This window comes from Leucopleurus acutus (genome assembly GCF_964270905.1).
Source record: "Leucopleurus acutus genome assembly, chromosome: 1".
Lineage (NCBI taxonomy): Eukaryota > Metazoa > Chordata > Mammalia > Artiodactyla > Delphinidae > Leucopleurus > Leucopleurus acutus.
The window spans coordinates 200984760-201002965 of record NC_139142.1 but is presented as its reverse complement, the minus strand read 5'-3'; positions in this window follow the sequence as shown (position 1 = coordinate 201002965).

Here is an 18206-nt window from a genome sequence, read left to right as displayed (position 1 = left end):
GGAATAAATACATCTCTATCCTATTTAAGCCACTGTATTTTGGATCTCTTTGTTACAGCAGCTATGTAATAAGCCTAACGAACACTCCCCATGCAGCAGGGGCTGTATTTATTCCTCTCTGTAACCTCATCATGACTCAGCTCAGTGGTTTATATGGAATAAGCTTTCAGTAGCTTATTGCTTATTGGGATGAATACTGAATAAATGAAATCCGTATATGTGTAATGTTAGCCCCAAGAGAAGTATTTAAAAGCTTAAAATCCTACATACTTTTAATTTTTAAATGACATCAGACAAAATTATGTTCTGCCAGGTTTGTCCTTCACACATCATAACAGGCCTACAATTAAAGTTGGTAAAATGTAGAAAGGACACAAAATGAAATGACTCTTAAAGATGGTACCTATATAATAATGCTTTGGGTTCTGTTTTTTTTTCCGGTTTTTAAAGTATCATAGAATTGTAAAGTAATACACTCAGGATAAATTATGGATTAACAATTTAAACTAATTTTACATCCAAAATTATCCTTTCTTCTTCCCAAGAAAAGTTATCAACTTCCAAATCAGCTAAAATATTGCTATAACAATTAACTGCAAATATGTGTTCCATAAAAGGTAATCAACATGCATCAAAGAGCTCGATCCTCCACTGAAACAAACCTGATTCTTTGCTGACAAAACCCGGTCAAAACAATGTGTACATCTATCCTGCAATCCTTGGAAAAATTAGCTGTGTGAAAAAAACAGATTTACTTTAAAAATGTTATTTAATTCATCTCTAGTCACTGCAGGTAACTTAAAGACTTCAGCCAAATTTTTTTTTTTACGTGAGAAGCGTCAACAGAATTTCACGTTGTTTCACAAATAATGATTTTTAAAAGGCTGCACTGCTGCTTGCTCAAGGCTAAACTACTTCTGCTTTGATGTCACTACTTCTAATAGTAAAGCTTTGTGAAGAGCCTTTTTAAAAATGTAAAACCAGGGCTTCCCTGGTGGCGCAGTGGTTGGGAGTCCGCCTGCCGATGCAGGGGACGCGGGTTCGTGCCCCGGTCCGGGAGGATCCCACATGCCGCGGAGCGGTTGGGCCCGTGAGCCATGGCCGCTGAGCCTGCGCGCCCGGAGCCTGTGCTCCGCAACGGGAGAGGCCACAGCAGTGAGAGGCCCGCGTACCGCAAAAAAAAAAAAAAAGAAAGAAAAACCAAATATTGTGTGGAGCCTAGATGTCAATATACAAACACTGAGTTTCAGGGTTGATGCTTTCATGAGTGTCTTATTTATGCCAGAGGAGAGAAGAAATTGCCAGTCTGTCTACTAGGAAATCCTCAAAGACTCCCCCCAGATCTCACTCCACTCAGCTCTAAGGGTACAGTCATTTCTTAAGGTGAAACTAAGAATCCTTAGCAAATATGCTTATTAAAGTTAAGTCCTTGTTACAGTTCATTCTAACTCTAAAAAGTAATTTTTTATCCTAGCAAATCAATCTCCTTCCCCAATGGGTGTTGTTTTAAATATACAGACTGATTGGCATCCTTTTAGTTTAATCAACTATAAATGGCACGCCTGCATCATACTCACGTTGGTATCCCGAGCTACATACCATCCTTTCATTTAGGATGACAAAAAAATCACTTACGGCCATTTACATCGCTGGCATGTAAATTTAAAGTAGCCATCCATCACTAAAACATATTGTGAGATTATTAAAATGGCATTTCATTGTACTTAAAACAGTTGCTCTGATGTGAATTTTAAGTAGAAGTGAGTTAAACACACTTCCCAAATAATTTCTCCTCAAAAGCCTTAATGAACTGTTACTCGCAGAAGAATTTCAACAAATAATGATTATTTGTCCTATAATTAAGACTAGGATGGCTGTGTGGCATTTAGAATTCGAAATGGAAAAAGCTCTTTCCATCCCCCTGCCTACCTTCAGGATTGCATTTTTCTTAATCTGATCTTTTCCCGTGAGGGACTCAGCTAGTATTCTGCCTTTGGGTTGCAGGTCCTTGGAAAACTACACATGAGACTAATCCCAGCTCTTCCTCTAGACGCTCTGGGTGAGTTCTAAGTGCCTCAGTTTCCTCACATGTGAGAACAGAAATGACCACCTCACCGAGCTGAGGAACTGAGGAGGACGTGTGGGGACGGGGTCCAGGCGGGCGGGACCCCCGCTGGTGCCCCTTCTCTCCGCTCTATTCACTCTGGCTGAGTGGCCCGTCATTTTCACGAAGGCAAACCTTGAGGCCGGAAATGATGGCCTTCCTCTCAGCCTGATTCTTTGGCTTCCAGACTCTTGGGTGTTTCATTAGTGTCAAAACCATGAAAGCAGTCCTGAGGAACTGGATTTGCAGTGAGAAAAGGATGGGGTAGGATAAGGAAATGGATGGACCAGTATTTAGAATGTTGTGTGTTCTTGTTTCTTGTGTTTCCAGCATCTTTAATTTTTTGTCCCGGGAATTTTCCTTTCTAGGACACATGATTCCTTTCAGGATCACAACAGTAACACAGCCCATCACCTCCTTCGATGCTGGTTCCTTTTTCCATTTGTTAAAACTTTTAAGAGGTTTTGAATGGGGAGAGAGGCAAGGGTACTTTTCATCTCATACTAATTTACATTATTTCTAGTGCAAAAATTGCCTAGTGCAATGGGCCTGTCCAAAAGTGGGTCCACGTTTATCAAAAAGAACATTGTCCAGTTCCAAAATTAGAAGGCAACCCACAGCAGTCAGCTGTGCTGAGCACACAGGATGCCCCTGGGCCCGGGGCGGAGCTGGCTCTCCAGGGCGAGGTCTGACGGTGAGCAGGGTGTTCAGCCCCCAGTGCGCTTGGCCACAATGTGGGGATATTTCAGGTGAGGCTTGAGGGACTGACTTTGTGTGCCCGACTGGGAAAATGTGGTCACTGCCTGTATAGTCACACATGGAAACTTTTCTTTTGGGAAGTGTCATAAAGAACATGGATGGCCAGTCTGTTTGTTCTCCTGGAGAGGATGCCATCCGTGTCTTGCTTGTGGAGCACGTGCTGCAGGTATCCTACCCTGTGCGCCAACGGGAAAATCCTCACGGTCTTAACTGAGACACACCCTAGGCTTTCCGTGATGTCACGGAACAGCACGTGTGGAGAACGTGTGCTCCAGGCCTTGCCTCCACACAGCGGGTACTGGACGTATTTGGGGCAAAGTTCTCTACGTGCTTCTTGAGTGCCTTCAAGAAAGTCTGCTGACGCTAGCGTTTGGTGATCCAATGCTGACCTTGCACACTGTTGGGTTTTAGGATGGGCAGGTGAGTGCGTTGTATACAGGAGTAGGAAAAAGGAAAAGACAAGAAGGCCTCCCCGCTGGGAACACAGCCAAATGGGAAGAGCCCTTGCTAGCTGTGTCACCTAGTACGAGTGATTTAACCTCTCTGAGCCTCGGCTTCCTCCTCTGTAAAATGGGGATAATACCAGCCTGACAGAAACTGGATCATAAATAGTGATAAAAATAGGTTAACTACTACTTACTGAGCACTTACTGTGTTCGGCATTTGGCCCAAGCACTTTATGTGTGACACTCCCTTCATATTCCCAACAGCATTAAGGGACAGCAGATTCTGTTGCGATCCTGATTTTCCAGTGAGGAGCCTGAGTCATAATGACAGCCATAACGGGGGCCGTTACCATCAATCACCACAACGTCATTATCACTGTTAGAAGTATTAACGTTTAACGAGGAAAGGAAGTAAAACAACAGGAATTTCTTCACTTTAAAAAGTTATAAAAGCAAGATTTATATAGGAAAAAACTAAGTAAGAGAAATGAGAAACGTAAGAAAAACTGAGAAAAAAACTGAATAAACTAAACATTCTTTAGATGTACACTTGATTTCTTCCCCCTATGCCTCATTCTCCAAAGTAATAGGTAGTCATGAAAACTGTTTGCCATAAATGAGCCTTATGGTCTGAACAGTTCTGTAAAGATGTGATTAGAAACTGAAATTATTTGCTAGTCCCAGAGACAACAGAGAAAATGGACAGGGGAAAATATAAACAAATAATTCTCCCCAAATTAAAAGATAAGAGTTTCCACATTTGGGGCTTCCCTGGTGGCGCAGTGCTTAAGAATCCGCCTGCCAATGCAGGGGACACGGGTTCGAGCCCTGGTCCGGGAAGATTCCACATGCCGCGGAGCAGCTAAGCATGTGCGTCACAACTACTGAGCTTACACTCTAGAGCCTGCGAGCCACAACTACTGAGACCTCGTGCCACAACTGCTGAAGCCCGTGCGCCCTAGAGCCTGTGCTCTGCAACAAGAGAAGCCACCGCAATGAGAAGCCCGCACCGCACTGCAACAAAGACCCAATGCAGCCACAAATATTAATTTTTTAAAAAAAGAGTTTCCACATTTGAAGGGGCCAGCCCAACAAAGAAGAAAAGACCCACACCAAGTCACAGCACCAGTGAAATTTAGGAAAATCAGAAAGAAGAGAAGATCCTAAAATCTAACCCCAAAGGACAAGCAAGCAAACACCGTTTGCAGAGTCAGGTGTCAAATAGCATCCAACTTCCAACACAGGACAGACTAGAGGACGATGGAGAAGATTCTTCAAAGGTTTGAGGCAAAATTCTTTCCCACCTAAAACATTGCTCCCAGACAAACTGTTAATTATTTCCAATATTTTACGATATTTTAGAGGCTTTATCTCCAATATTTTAGAGGCTCAAAAATTTTACCTCCTATATATTCTCTTTCTCAGGAAAGTACTAGAGCATCTGCTCCACAAAAAAAAGAGGAAGTAAATGAAGAAAAAGGAAGACGTGTGATACAGGAAACAGAGGATTTAGGAGACTATGGAAATTCCCAGGGGGCACTGAAAGAATGTTCCGGAATGACAGCTGTGCGGCAGCCCTGGACAGCAGGTCCATGTTCGGGCAAGATGGAAAGCCATGGGAGAGAAATCTCCAGAGAGGGGGGAAAGGGAACTGATTGATTTGCTATGTTTGGCATTTGGAAAAGTTAATTTTTAGTTGTTTGACAGGTATGTTACAGCATTAGAAAAAATATATAGAGCGACAGATACACAGAAACTAAGCAAATAAAAATATAAACAGGGCAATCATGAACTCTAGGAAGAATAAAAACTTGTACAAAGAAGGAAACAATCAAAGTACACTACCTGTATGAGCAACAGAAAAGATTTATGTAGTCCTGTAAATGTAAACCATGACTGCTCATTTAGCCACAAATTGAAATTTCACTCTATTGGGAAGATGGCGGGGGCGGGGTGATGGAGGGAGGGTGAGACTGTAACTATAGCCTCACCTACAAAATAGCAGGTTGACGCTGCCTGGAATTCACAAACCAAGGAACTGTATTCTAAGTATATTACTTACAAGGTGGAGAAGCAGGTAAAAGGACTGAACTTGGCTGCCCTGGGATCCTCAGTCTGGGAGGTGGAGAGGGACAGTGAGGGGCATTGTTTTCAACAAGACTTTCAGGGCTTGTTTTTTTTTTTTTTTAAATTGTGGTATAACTGACATATAAAAATATATTATTTCCAGGTACTTGAACTTTGAGGCTTTTTAATTTCAAAAGATGTAAATATGCTCATGTATAAAGATAAACACATAAAACAATACATTTAAGAAGGGCTCATCCTGAGTAGGTAGCTTCATCAGAGACGCTACTAACATTAAGAAGTTGCTTTTAGAGCCATACTAGGTGATTCCGATCTGATGGTTAAAGATTGCAGTTTTCTGCTCTTTAAAAAAAAAATCTGAATTTAGGAAGCTGATTGTAATGCCCCAGACTGATAGAAAAGGAGCAGAAAATTTAAGGATGAGAGATATTTAGTAAGAGGAAGAGAAGTAAAGAGCGAAAAGCAAAAGAATAGCAAGTAAGTTAGAAAAAAGAACTTGAGAAAGAAGTAAACATTGAAGGCTGAGGGACTGTGGACAGGCTCACTACTCAGCAGGAACTGGGGAAGGAGGGAGACTCACGGACACACGGGCTGGTCGTCCCCACCTGGGTGGTGCACAGACGGGAAGTAATAGGAAGGAAAAGATGTAATGCAGGCAAATTTTGCAGGCATTTTTTTTTTTTTTTTTGCGGTACGCGGGCCTCTCACTGCTGTGGCCTCTCCCGTTGCGGAGCACAGGCTCCGGACGCGCAGGCTCAGCGGCCATGGCTCACGGGCCCAGCCGCTCCGCGGCATCCTCCCGGACCGGGGCACGAACCCGTGTCCTCTGCATCGGCAGGCGGACTCTCAACCACTGCGCCACCAGGGAAGCCCAAATAAAGCATTTTTATGATTACTGGTAATTGATTTGAAACTAGTTGTTGAGTTTTTCTTTTTCTTTTGAGCCTTAAAACGGAGGCTCATGAAAACATATACCTAAAAGAGTGAAGAAAACTAACACCCTTTGAGAGGGAAAAAGCATTTCCAAAGAGGCTGAGAGCTCTCCCCTGTGTGTGTGAGTAGCGGGATTCCAAGGCAGGAGACGGGTCTTCTTTGGGGCACGGGACGATGTAGGGGATATGAAGATCTGGGAAAAAGCCTACTCGGAAATGTAGCGTTCTTCTTTTTTTCCCCTAATTGGCAACAGGTTTTGACTCTGAATTAAATTTCCTTTCTGAATTTTTGACTCTGAATTAAATTTACTTTAATAAATATTTGTGCTACATCAATTTCCCAATGTTCTGAGTTTCTGGGTAAAATGATATTTCAAGCCTCGTTTCCATTCATCCAATGCATTGTGAAGTTTGAAAGCTTGTGCAACACTGTGGAAATTCTAAGTCACAGGTAGGTGGTTCTAAAGCAAAGGTCGCCATTTTGACACCACCATTATTTATAGTTCCTGAAGTCTGAAGCCCTTTCAACTGGGTGAAAAGAAGAAGAAAACTGCATTACCTTTTCTATCAGGCAAGCATATACACAGACGGCTTATTCCACAATTTACACGTCATGTTTTAATCCTTTCTAATTATATTCACGAGAATTCTAGAAGTATAAGTAGCCCTGGTTACCAAAGGAGAAAGGTGGGGGGTGGGAGGGATTAATTAGGAGTTTGGGATGAACAGACACACACGACCACAGATAAAACAGATAACCAAAAAGGACCTACTTTATAGCACAGGGAACTCTACTCAGTGTTCTGTAATAACCTGTACATGGGAAAAGAATCTGAAAAAGAATATATATACACACACACACACACACACACACACACATATATGAGTATATATAACTGAATCTCTTTGCTGTACACCTGAAACTAACACAACATTGTAAATCAACTATACTTCAGTAAAAAATAAATACATAAATTAAAAAGAAAAAGATGCAGAAAAGGGAGGGGCATATGGGTGGCAGAACCCTAAAATGGCCCCCATTATCTTTGTGCCCCTCCACCTGAGTACAGATGGAACCTGGAAATATGATGAGATATCACTGCCATGGTTAAGTAATAATAAGTTGACTCTGACAGAGGAATGGATAAGGGAGACGTGGCGCATATATACAATGACATATGACTCAGCCATAAAAAAGAATGAAATAATGCCATCTGCAGCCACACGGATGGACCTAGAGATTGTCATACTGAGTGAAGTGAGTCAGACAGAGAAAGAGAAATATCGTATGATATCGCTTATATGCAGAATCTAAAAAGAAATTATACAAATGAACGTATTTACAAAACAGGCACAGACTCACGGACTTAGAGAATGAACTTATGGTTACCAGGTGGGAAGGGTGGAGGGAAGGGATATCTATATTTAAAAAGGATAACCAGGGCTTCCCTGGTGGCGCAGTGGTTGAGAGTCCGCCTGCCGATGCAGGGGACACGGGTTCGTGCCCCGGTCCAGGAAGATCCCACATGCCGCGGAGCGGCTGGTCCCTTGAGCCATGGCCACTGAGCCTGGGCGTCCGGAGCCTGTGCTCCACAATGGGAGAGGCCACAACAGTGAGAGCCCCGCGTACTGCAAAAAAAAAAAAAAAAAAAAGAATAACCAACAAGGACCTACTGCATAGCACAGGGAACTCTGCTCCGTGTTATGCGGCAGCCTGGATGAGAGCAGAGTCTGGGGGAGAATGGATACATGTATATGGATGGCTGAGTCGCTCTGCTGTACACCTGAAACTATCACAACATTGTTAATCGGCTCTACTCCAATATAAAATAAAAGGTTTTTTTTTTAAAAAAAGTCGACTCTGAGTAATCAGAAGAGAGATTATCCTGGGTGGGTCTTACCTAATCAGGCGGATCTTTAAAGGCCTGTGAGGAGTCAGAGAAGCACGCTTCAGCTGGCCTGGAAGAAGGCAACATCCTACTGTGCGCTGGCTGTGGGGACCACATGTCACCTATATCTAACTGGACACATATTTATCAATGACTAGTATTTGTAACAATCTAGTGGCCCCTTCTACGGACTGAAAAAAAAAATCACAGTTCTGTTCTTCAGAGGGTAGACTGTCTAATAAGAAGGAAAACATAAGAGCACCAAGTTTGTCTTCAAGGCAGATAGTAAAAAACAGTCCTACGAGAGACCTGAGCAAAGTGTTCCAGCAGTCTAAAGGTAGAACAGGTCACATCTGTCTGGGAACAGAAATATTTAAAAGAGAAAAAGTCATGGGAGAGGGTACTAAAAAATAAGTCAGATTACCACAAACAGAGAGATTGGAAGAAGGAAAGCACAGGGGTTGGATGAAACGAGAGGCTATTTTCGAAGAAGACAGACCAAATAAACAAAGGCTTAGAGGTGTAACAAATCCAGGGCGTATTTGCAGAATGCAAGCGGTCCAATGTGGCTGGAGTATATGGACCAGCAGTGCAGCAGGAGAAGGTAAGGCCAGAAAAGTAGGCTGGAAAGGCTGCTAAATGTCAAAGAAGGATCAGTAACTGGGAGAAGCAGGTGGGAGTCCGGGATATCACTGCAGAATTGACTGACTGGACACTATTAAGTTGATGATTTAACAACCTCAGATCCCTTCCTTTCTGCTAACAGGTCCAGGGTGGTTCCAGAAACGTGTATTACCTTGACTTTAAATATAAATGTGTGTTTGGGGACATTAAGAATAGGGGTGACGTGAGGGACAGGATTACTTTAGACTCAGAAAGATAACCTTCACGGCAAATTGGAAATCTCTACTATATTTATCTCTCTAGCTGTTCACGTATACTAGCAACAGCTTATCCGAACCTTTATTACTGACCCTTAACTCTAGATTGGTGTTGTAGCCCAGTAGCGTAGCCTTCATTGCCTATTTGGTCTTTGTTTGGAGGAATTCTATCTTCTTGGCTCTTTCTTTCTAATGACAGAAAATTCTCAGTCTGCTTTTCTGATACTGGCCATTAGACCAATTCCTGTGAGTCAGCAGAATTCCTGTCTTTCTGATATGGGTCAGATGTTTCCCTGTCCCTAATCCTAGGGGGTATCACGGGGAAGAAAAGAGATAATGCAGTTTCTGTATGTTGTTGACTAGCACCTCCTTCCCAAAACGTACAGAGATTTCTCTTAAATTATTTGTAATTTCGAAAACATTTTTTGAAATGTCCTGTTTGGATTACAAACACTGAAAATATTGTAATATTTCCTTTAAGTAAGAACTACTTCCAGACTCCTTCTAAAGTACGTGTAACTTATCTGAAATAAAGTGCTTAGTACTTAAGTAATGGTGTTAGTTGACCTCACTCAGCAACACAAAGAAAGCTTGGATCCCTTAAAACACGGTTCAGTTATAAAGATTAATGTGAAAAAATAAATCAACATCCATTTCAGGATGTGATGGGGTACCTTAGAGTATATCAATGTTCCCACTAAGAAAAAACAGGAATATAGAAAAAAATGAGATGCACAAAACACAGATCTATTTAAATGCATCAGTGACCAATGGAAGGAACCAGGAAGAAGGGAGGCCGAGACTCTGAAGCTTTTGGAAAAGGGACAACCAGGGAAAGAGCAGGTGAGAGTCTGTACCTGCTTCTTCCCTGGGAAAGTTTGCCGATGCTGGATCCTAGAGTCTGAGGATTGCCTGGACAGAGGGCTACTGGGGAGAGACACCAGCAGAGTTCTGGGTGGGCTTGCAGCACTGGGACACAAAATCAGAGACTTGAAGGGCCAGTACTCGACTGAAAAGGGACCGTTGAGAGTGTAGCTTAGCTGTTGCATGGTATCACCGCCCCCGTGGACATTTGGTTTGACCAAGGGGCCTGCAGGGGCCTTACACTGACACTAGCCCCTCGTGCAAGAGCATTCCCTAGATAACAGCCCCAGAGCCACAAGCAACCTGAGTTCCTGATATGACTTCCCCACCAGCAGTCTCCCTGCCTCTCAAGGCCTTCTTTGTGTGCCCCTTGGAGCTTAACCAAACCTTACTCTTTTTGGTTTAAATTGACCAATCTGATCTCAGCCCAGGAACCCCAAAGCACTCTGCCCACAGACCCTAATAAAGGCATGTGCCCAGGTCCTGCCTCTTTCTCTGCCTGCCCCCTGCCCTGACCTCCCCGTGTAACCCCTCGAAGCGTACCATGAACTTTCTCCAGGACCTGTGAGTGATAAACTTCCCTATTTCGATTTCTTGTGGCTTTTTGTTGAACCACGCCAGCACCCCGTGGGAAGCTTAACAAAAGTTAATTTAACAAGTCAGAGCAGGGGCACGTGAAGCACCAGCGTTGGCACATGGTCGGTCTTCCCCAGGACATCTGCTGAATTCTAAAGCTGCAAGAGGTGGGAAACTGAGAATCTAAGAACAAAAAAGACCGCAAAAATCAGATCTGAGTTTCTGATTGAGGAGAAAGAAAGAAAAGAAAGTTAGGGACTAGATGGAAGGAGAGGCTCTGGTGAGCACAGGAGGCCTCCATCAGGAATCTGGGGAGACTGTGACCTCCTGTGAACACCACACAGTCCTTGATTGGGTTTAGATGGTCAGTCTTCACTCTCTCTGCCCAGCAGAGGAAAAGGTAGAACTGCTCTGGAGAAAGATTACATAATCTGGAGCCTCTATGATTTCTTATCACACAATGTCCAGAATTAATACAAAATTACTTAGCATGCCAAGAAAAAGATCATACAACCCAAACTCAAGAGATAAAAAAGACCTCTGAGATTTGGTGACTAGACTTAGCAGACAAGAGCTCTGAAATGATTGTAATTAACATGTTCAATGAAATATAAGAAAAAAGACAAAAATATACTAAAATACTGAAAAAGACAAGAATTGAAATTAAGAACTCAACATATGGGTTTAACAACAGATTACAGAGATTAAAAGGAAAAGTAAACTCAAAGACAAGTCAGTGTAGAACATCAGTACTAAAGAACAGAGGAAAAAATGAGTGGGACAACAAGAATAAGAAACAAGAATATGAAATGCACGTGAAGTGCAGTGAAAAGGTTCAACAGTCATGTAAGTGGAGTCTCATTAGGAGCTGGAAGAGAGAGTGAAACAAAACAGGAAGAGATAAAGAAGAAGATCCCAAAGGATGAAAGACATCAAAATACAGATCAATAGGCCTTTAAACCTCAAAAAGGAAAAATACAAAGGATAAATATTACAGGCACACCAGAATAAAACTGCCTTTAAAAAGACAAAAAGACAATATTTAAAGCAGCCAGAGAAAAATTTACCTTAAAAGGATCCACAGATTGTTTGGTAACTTCTCAACAGAAATAATGGAAACCGAAAAACGATAGTGTTAGTATGACATAAATAAGACTGGTGAAAAATCATAACTGCCAATCTAGAATTGTACTCTGCAAAGTCCTTCAAAAATGATGGTGATATAAAAACTTTTTAGAAAACAAAAACTGACATTGAGATAATTTGTTGTCAGTAGCCCAAGAGAAGGAAAATTATCACAGATGAAAACACCAAATATCATAAAGTCATGAAGAGTTAGAGAAAGGGTAAACATTTTGGATAAATACAACTGAATATTGACTGTACAAAACGACGATGGTGATAATGTCTTACAGAGTTTAAACTATATAAAGAACTAAAATGCATATAAGAATAGTACGAAAGGCAGGAGGGGGATAAATGGATTACCTGGGAAGTATCAAAAGTAATACTTTATATTATCTTGTAATAAAACAAGGATATAAATTGTAATCTCTAGGGTAGTTACAAAAGAAGAGTTAAAGGATAACTACCTAACAAATGAACACATAGAAACAAAATAATAAAAAACTGATTAGTACAATAATAGGCAAGAAAGGAGAGAAAAAAGAATATGAAACAAGTGAGTCAAAGAGAGAAAACAGGAAGCAGATAGATTTAAACCCAACAGTGTCAGCAATTACAGTAAATGTAAGCGGGCTAAACGTTCCAAGTAAAAGACTCACAGGGCAAAAACAAAAACAATTCAATTACATTCTGATTACAAAAGATACATTTTAAGTATAAAGACATAGGTTGAAAGTAAAAGTATGGAAAAAGCTGCTTTAGTAATACTAGTATCAGATGAATAGACTTTAAGACAAGAAGCATTATCAGAGATAAAGAGGGACTTTTCATAATGATAAAGGGATCAATCCACCAGGAAATATAAAGTTCTAAGTCTATTTGCACACAAAGACAAAGATTTAAAAAATATACAGCAGAAATTAGCAGCACTAAAAGACAAAAATGGTCCAAATTATAATAAAAGGGGTAGATTTTAATACCCTCATCTAAGTAGCTGACAGGGTAAGCAAATCTTAGGAAGACTATAGAAAAATCTGAACAACATAATTAACAAAGTTGGTCTAGTTAATATACCAAGAAGGAGAGAATTGACAGTCTTTATAAATGTACATGAAATATTTACCAAATTCAACCATATTCTGGGTCACACAAAATGTCTCAATAAATTTTACAAGACTGAAATCACTTAGATGTGTTTTGACCTCAATGGAATTCAGCTGGAAATAGATCCTAACCCAAACTCTCTGCAAACAAATAAACAACAACAAAACAACAACAAAATTATGTTATGAAATAGTTCATGGAAAAAAAGAAAATTAAAATAAATATAAAATACTTTGCACTGAATTATAATGAAGCAATAATATATCAAAACTCATGGGATGCAGCTAAAGCTTTACTTTGGAAACTATGTCCTTAAACACACTAATCAGCAAAGAAAAAAGGCTGGAAGACAATGTTTTAAGTTTCAATATCAAGAAGCTAGAAAAAGAAAAGTATTTAAAGCCTAAGAAAAATAAAAGAATGGAAATAATAAACAGGAGGTTAGAAATCCCCTAAATAAAGCTGATGAAAACCTATCAAGACCAATCATTAAAAAATAAGCACACAATTACAACACCAGGAATAAAAATATGAACATCTCTACAGATCTTACAGACATAAAGAATGTATTAAGGTATTAATCTGTACAACTTTATGCCATGAAATTTGGCAGTTTGGATGAAATAACAAATTCTTTAAAAATAGAATTTACTACAGCTGACAAGGGAATAAATATAAAATCTGAATACTCATACACACACACACACACACACACACGTATATATGTTAAATAATTAACCATGTTTTTGAAAACCTTCCCATGAAGAAAACTCCAAGGCCAGATGGCTTCACTGGTAAAGTTTTCCAAAAACTGTAAGGAAGAAATGTCGCAAATAAACAAATTCTAGAGAACAAGAAAAGACAGAATGAATCACAACTTTTCTATGAGGCCAGAATAATCTTGATATCGAAATTTGCAAGGATATTACATGAAAATCACAAACCAATCTCTCTCTTGAACACAGATGCAAAATTCCTAAACCACATAATAGCAAGTCAAATCCAGCTATGTATAAAAACAGCATTAGATTATGACTAAGTGGAGTTTATTACAGAAATGTAAGGGTAGTATAACATTTGAAAATTAGTTCATATAATTTACCTCACTAACAGAGAAAAAAGGAGAAAAAAAAATACGATATGGTCATTTCAGTAGATGCAGAAAAAGCATCTGATAATGTTGAGTAGGAAGATGCAGCTACCAATCCCCGGAGAGGATTCCCACCAAGTGGAGGACAGCAAAGATCATAACAACGCCGACCCGGAGAAGTAGGAGCCCACAGACCTCAACCTACTCCACCTTCTATGGGTTGGAAGCCGCCAAGAAGGACTCAGCATATAAGGCAGTGGTTGGAACAATGTTTTACTCACAGAAAGGAGAATACATGCAGCAAAATCAGTATCTGCAGAGTGTGCTGGTCTCCCATGGCCAGGATGTCCCTCTTGAGAGCCAGTGCAGGGCTATGGACTTCAGGCACCTCTCTCATGCTGCAGGTGGAGACCTCACTCCCTTCCCAAAGAGAAGGGGCAGATACACTGGTGGGATTATCCACGTGCCATGTGACACACACTTAAGAAATAAAAGGAAGTTCACTGTGTACCCAGAACAGGGGAAAGGTTTCTTTAATAAGGAAGACGAATCAAGGGCCAAGTGACAACTTGGAACCCTGCCTCCAGATAAGAGAATGTTCTAGGCCCAGAGCACTGTTGGGCAATCCAGGAGAGGGGCAGCAGGTCCAGCAATGACTGCTGCTTCAAAAGATAAAATTCAACATTCATTCATGATATAAACTCTTAGCAACAAGAAATAAAAGGGAATTTTGTTAATCTGATGAGTATTTACAAAAACAAAACACAATGTACGGCAAGTATAATACTTAGTGAATTATTGAAAGCTCTCTCTCTGAGACTGAGAATGAGACAATGATGTCCAATACTACCATTTATATTCAACATTGTATCAGAGATCCTAGTTAGCGCAATAAGGCAAGAAAAGTTAAATGAACTAGCAGGCTTCATGCAGGGCTTGATCCAGGGGCTCAAGAATGTTACCAAGGACCCAGTTTCTTTCAGTTTCTCCACTCTATCTTATGCAGTGTCAACTTCATTCAAACTTGGCTCTCACTGCAGTCTGAAGATGGTTGTCAATAGCTCCAATGGCTACATGCTTTCTCAGCCAAAGACACACACACACACACACACACACACACACACACACACACACAGAGAGAGAGAGAGAGAGAGAGAGAGAGAGAGAGAGAGAGAGAGAGAGAGAGAGAGAGAGAGAGAGATAGGGAGATTGAGATGGAGATTGTACAAGACTTGAGATTTACTCTGACTGGGCTGATCTGGGACACATATTCACCTCTTCAGAAGGCCTGGAAGGTAGACTGCACTGATTAATTTAGCTTGATCATGCCGTCCATCCCTCAAATCTGGTGGTGTATCCAATGTCTCAGATTCACATGGATCCCCAAAGAGTTGTTGAGGAGAAGGTAATGCAGAGGTGCTAAACTTCCTCTGTTCACAGTGCCCTTAGTGCCTCAGTAATTTTCTCATGGTGCCTCTAGGTCAAAAGAAATAATCTACAGATCCTTTTTTATTGCTTTTATTATTAAGTGGTCAGGTCCAAACAACTTAATTGTAGTTCATGCAGCATTCAACAAACGTTACAGTGCTTCCCTTGAAAGTGTCAAATATCTCACAGTGCTCCTGTGAGTTCTCTGTGGTGCCCCAGAGCACATCAGTGCAATTTGGGAACTACGGTAATAATGGCTGATGGGGAGGCAACCACACACAGCCACTGACTTCCTAAGCCAACAATCATGAAAAACAAAACAAAACACACAATTATTTCAGAACAAACGACAGAAACTTTCCCAAAGGGAAAATTAAGGAAGCATAGCTGCAAACATCATTTACTGACATCACATTTTCAACATCCATTACCTTTAACAAGACCACAGGATACTGAGCCTGGATGGAGTTTAGGGAAGGGGCAGAAGAGAAGATAAATAAAAATTCAGCCTGTCCTGCTCCCCACTGAGCCAAGAGCTTTGAAAGAGGATGAGACTTCCTGTGCTTGCATTTGAAGCTCCAAGTCCTGGAGGTACGTCCTTGGCTGCCTTCTGCACGGGCTTCTAGTGCAGATCTGAGCTCTGAACCAAGATAATTAAACTATCTACTCTGCAGGTCTGCAGTCGCATCAAAGAACTGGATTAATGGCAAATAAGGATTTTCAGAGAGCAAAAACAGACAAAAATAAGAGAATGTTTAAGAGTTCTTATTTTATGGATTTTAATACTAACGTTAAAAATGTACCTCTAGCTAACTACGGCCCTCCTGCTTTTGGTAGATCTTTCTGTCACTTGCTAACACAACACCCTAGGTCTCTGCAAATCTGCCTGAAGGGGTTCTGGTCTGGAAGTTCACAAGGGCTGTCTCACACGAGCTCCTTAACAAGTCTGGTCAGTTTTCACCATGAGGTTAGAGTCGAAGAAGAGAATTAGTCATCGTGTAAGGCTTTAGCCCCTTCTTGCTTCCGATGGCCCCCTGACTAGTTGGCACCTCACCTCCTGGGCACTGCCGGGTCCACTGGGCACAGCCAGGCATGCCAGGCCTACCAGGTACCACCACAGCTTATGTGTGTGACTGGACATTGCCGTCACCTCATTCAGATACCATCAGGTCTACAGTATACAGCTATGCAATTTTCCATGAGAAGTGGCAGAGACTTAATCATTAAGATTATAGCACACTTTCCCTCCCCCATAGCTAACCACCACGTCAACAAGGCTCCAGTGTAATATCAGTGGATTACAATCAAGGGAGCTGCAAGACACAGGCTCTACTTAAGAAGGAGCCCTTAGGGAACCCTAAAGACATCAGGGGAGGGAAAAACAACACCCAAAACAAAACAAACAAAACCAAAAAACCCTAGAGGAGACAGAAGCCCCTGGCCCAGCTCCTGGCCAGATTGACACCTCACACTAAAAGCCTGATTAACCCAGTTCCTATTGCCAGTTGGATCATATCTGGCTTTCTGCAAAAAAATAACAAGGCATGCTAAAAGGCAAGGGGCAAGGTGAAGACACCCCTCTTACAGACGACACACACACACACACACACACACACACACACACACACACACACACACACACACAAACACACACAGAAACCTCTGCCCTTGTCCAGCTCCTCTTCCCAATGGCAGGGGGAAATCTCATGACCACTGAGGCTGTGTGCTGTGAAGGCAGGAAAGATGTGGAGCCTTGGGCTTCACAAGTTCGGGACCAGATGAGACTCCAGCTTTGGTGAAATGGTTGGGGGAGGGGCTCTGAGTCTGAACACTGGGTCGGCTACTCATTGGTCTCCTGCCTGGCGTAGCGTTTCTACACTTCCTATTCCCAATCTGCAAAACGGTGCTTATCGTAACACCCGACTCACAGGGCTGTCACGACAGGTAAATGGAATGACACCGATGGGCACTTACCAGTGCACCAAGCACGAAGCATGGCATACACTCAAATATTAGCTGTGATTATCCACAAAGGCTAACATCATCCAGGTACATAGAGACCACCATGTCCTCTGTTCTCTTACAATTAACAACCTTTTATTTCATTTTGACGCATAGTGTAGGTAAATAACACAGAGCCGGGGAACGAATTTTCTAGCTGTAAAGAAGAAATGTTATTTATTCTTTTCTAAATCCAACAATTTTCAGAGCACATTAATACATATAGTGTCTGCTGCTTCATTTCTAACAGGTTCTGATACCTTCATTTCCTGGTGTTAAACTAAGAACCACTATCAGCAGTAGGTACAGACTTAAATGATCAACAGTTTTCCATTAGAAGAAAAACTCAATTCTTAGAACAGCATGACTCAAAACTGATGGCTTTTTAGAGCAAATGTAGCCTGACTTTGAGAAGACAATTTCTAAATTTAAGGAATCTAAGTGAAATATCCTACTTGACTATTAGGTACTATAAATTGATGATTTAATTATGTTGTATTACAATTTCCATTTGTGAGTACTGGCTGTAGATTCGTGTTAAGTTGTTTGACATTCTATAGTTGACATTCGAATGGGGCCTGTGGTTGTGACTTTGGGGCAGGGAACACTACCTGCCACATGTCTTCCTTTCCACTAAAACCTCGTACCACTAACATTTAACATGTCTTACCTGCCTTAAATGACTCTCATTGGTTCCCATTTTGGTGCCTTTAATTCTTGATGAAATTAATGTCTTGCTATGCTGCTGTACCCAATTCTCAAAGACTACTCACAAAAGTGTGGTTCTGGTTATTTGGAATGTCAAAAAATATTTATACTCTTGACCTAGGAATTCCTATACATATATTCTCTCAGACACATAAAGACACACATACACACACACAAACATATTTGTTGTAACACTTCTGTAATAACAAAA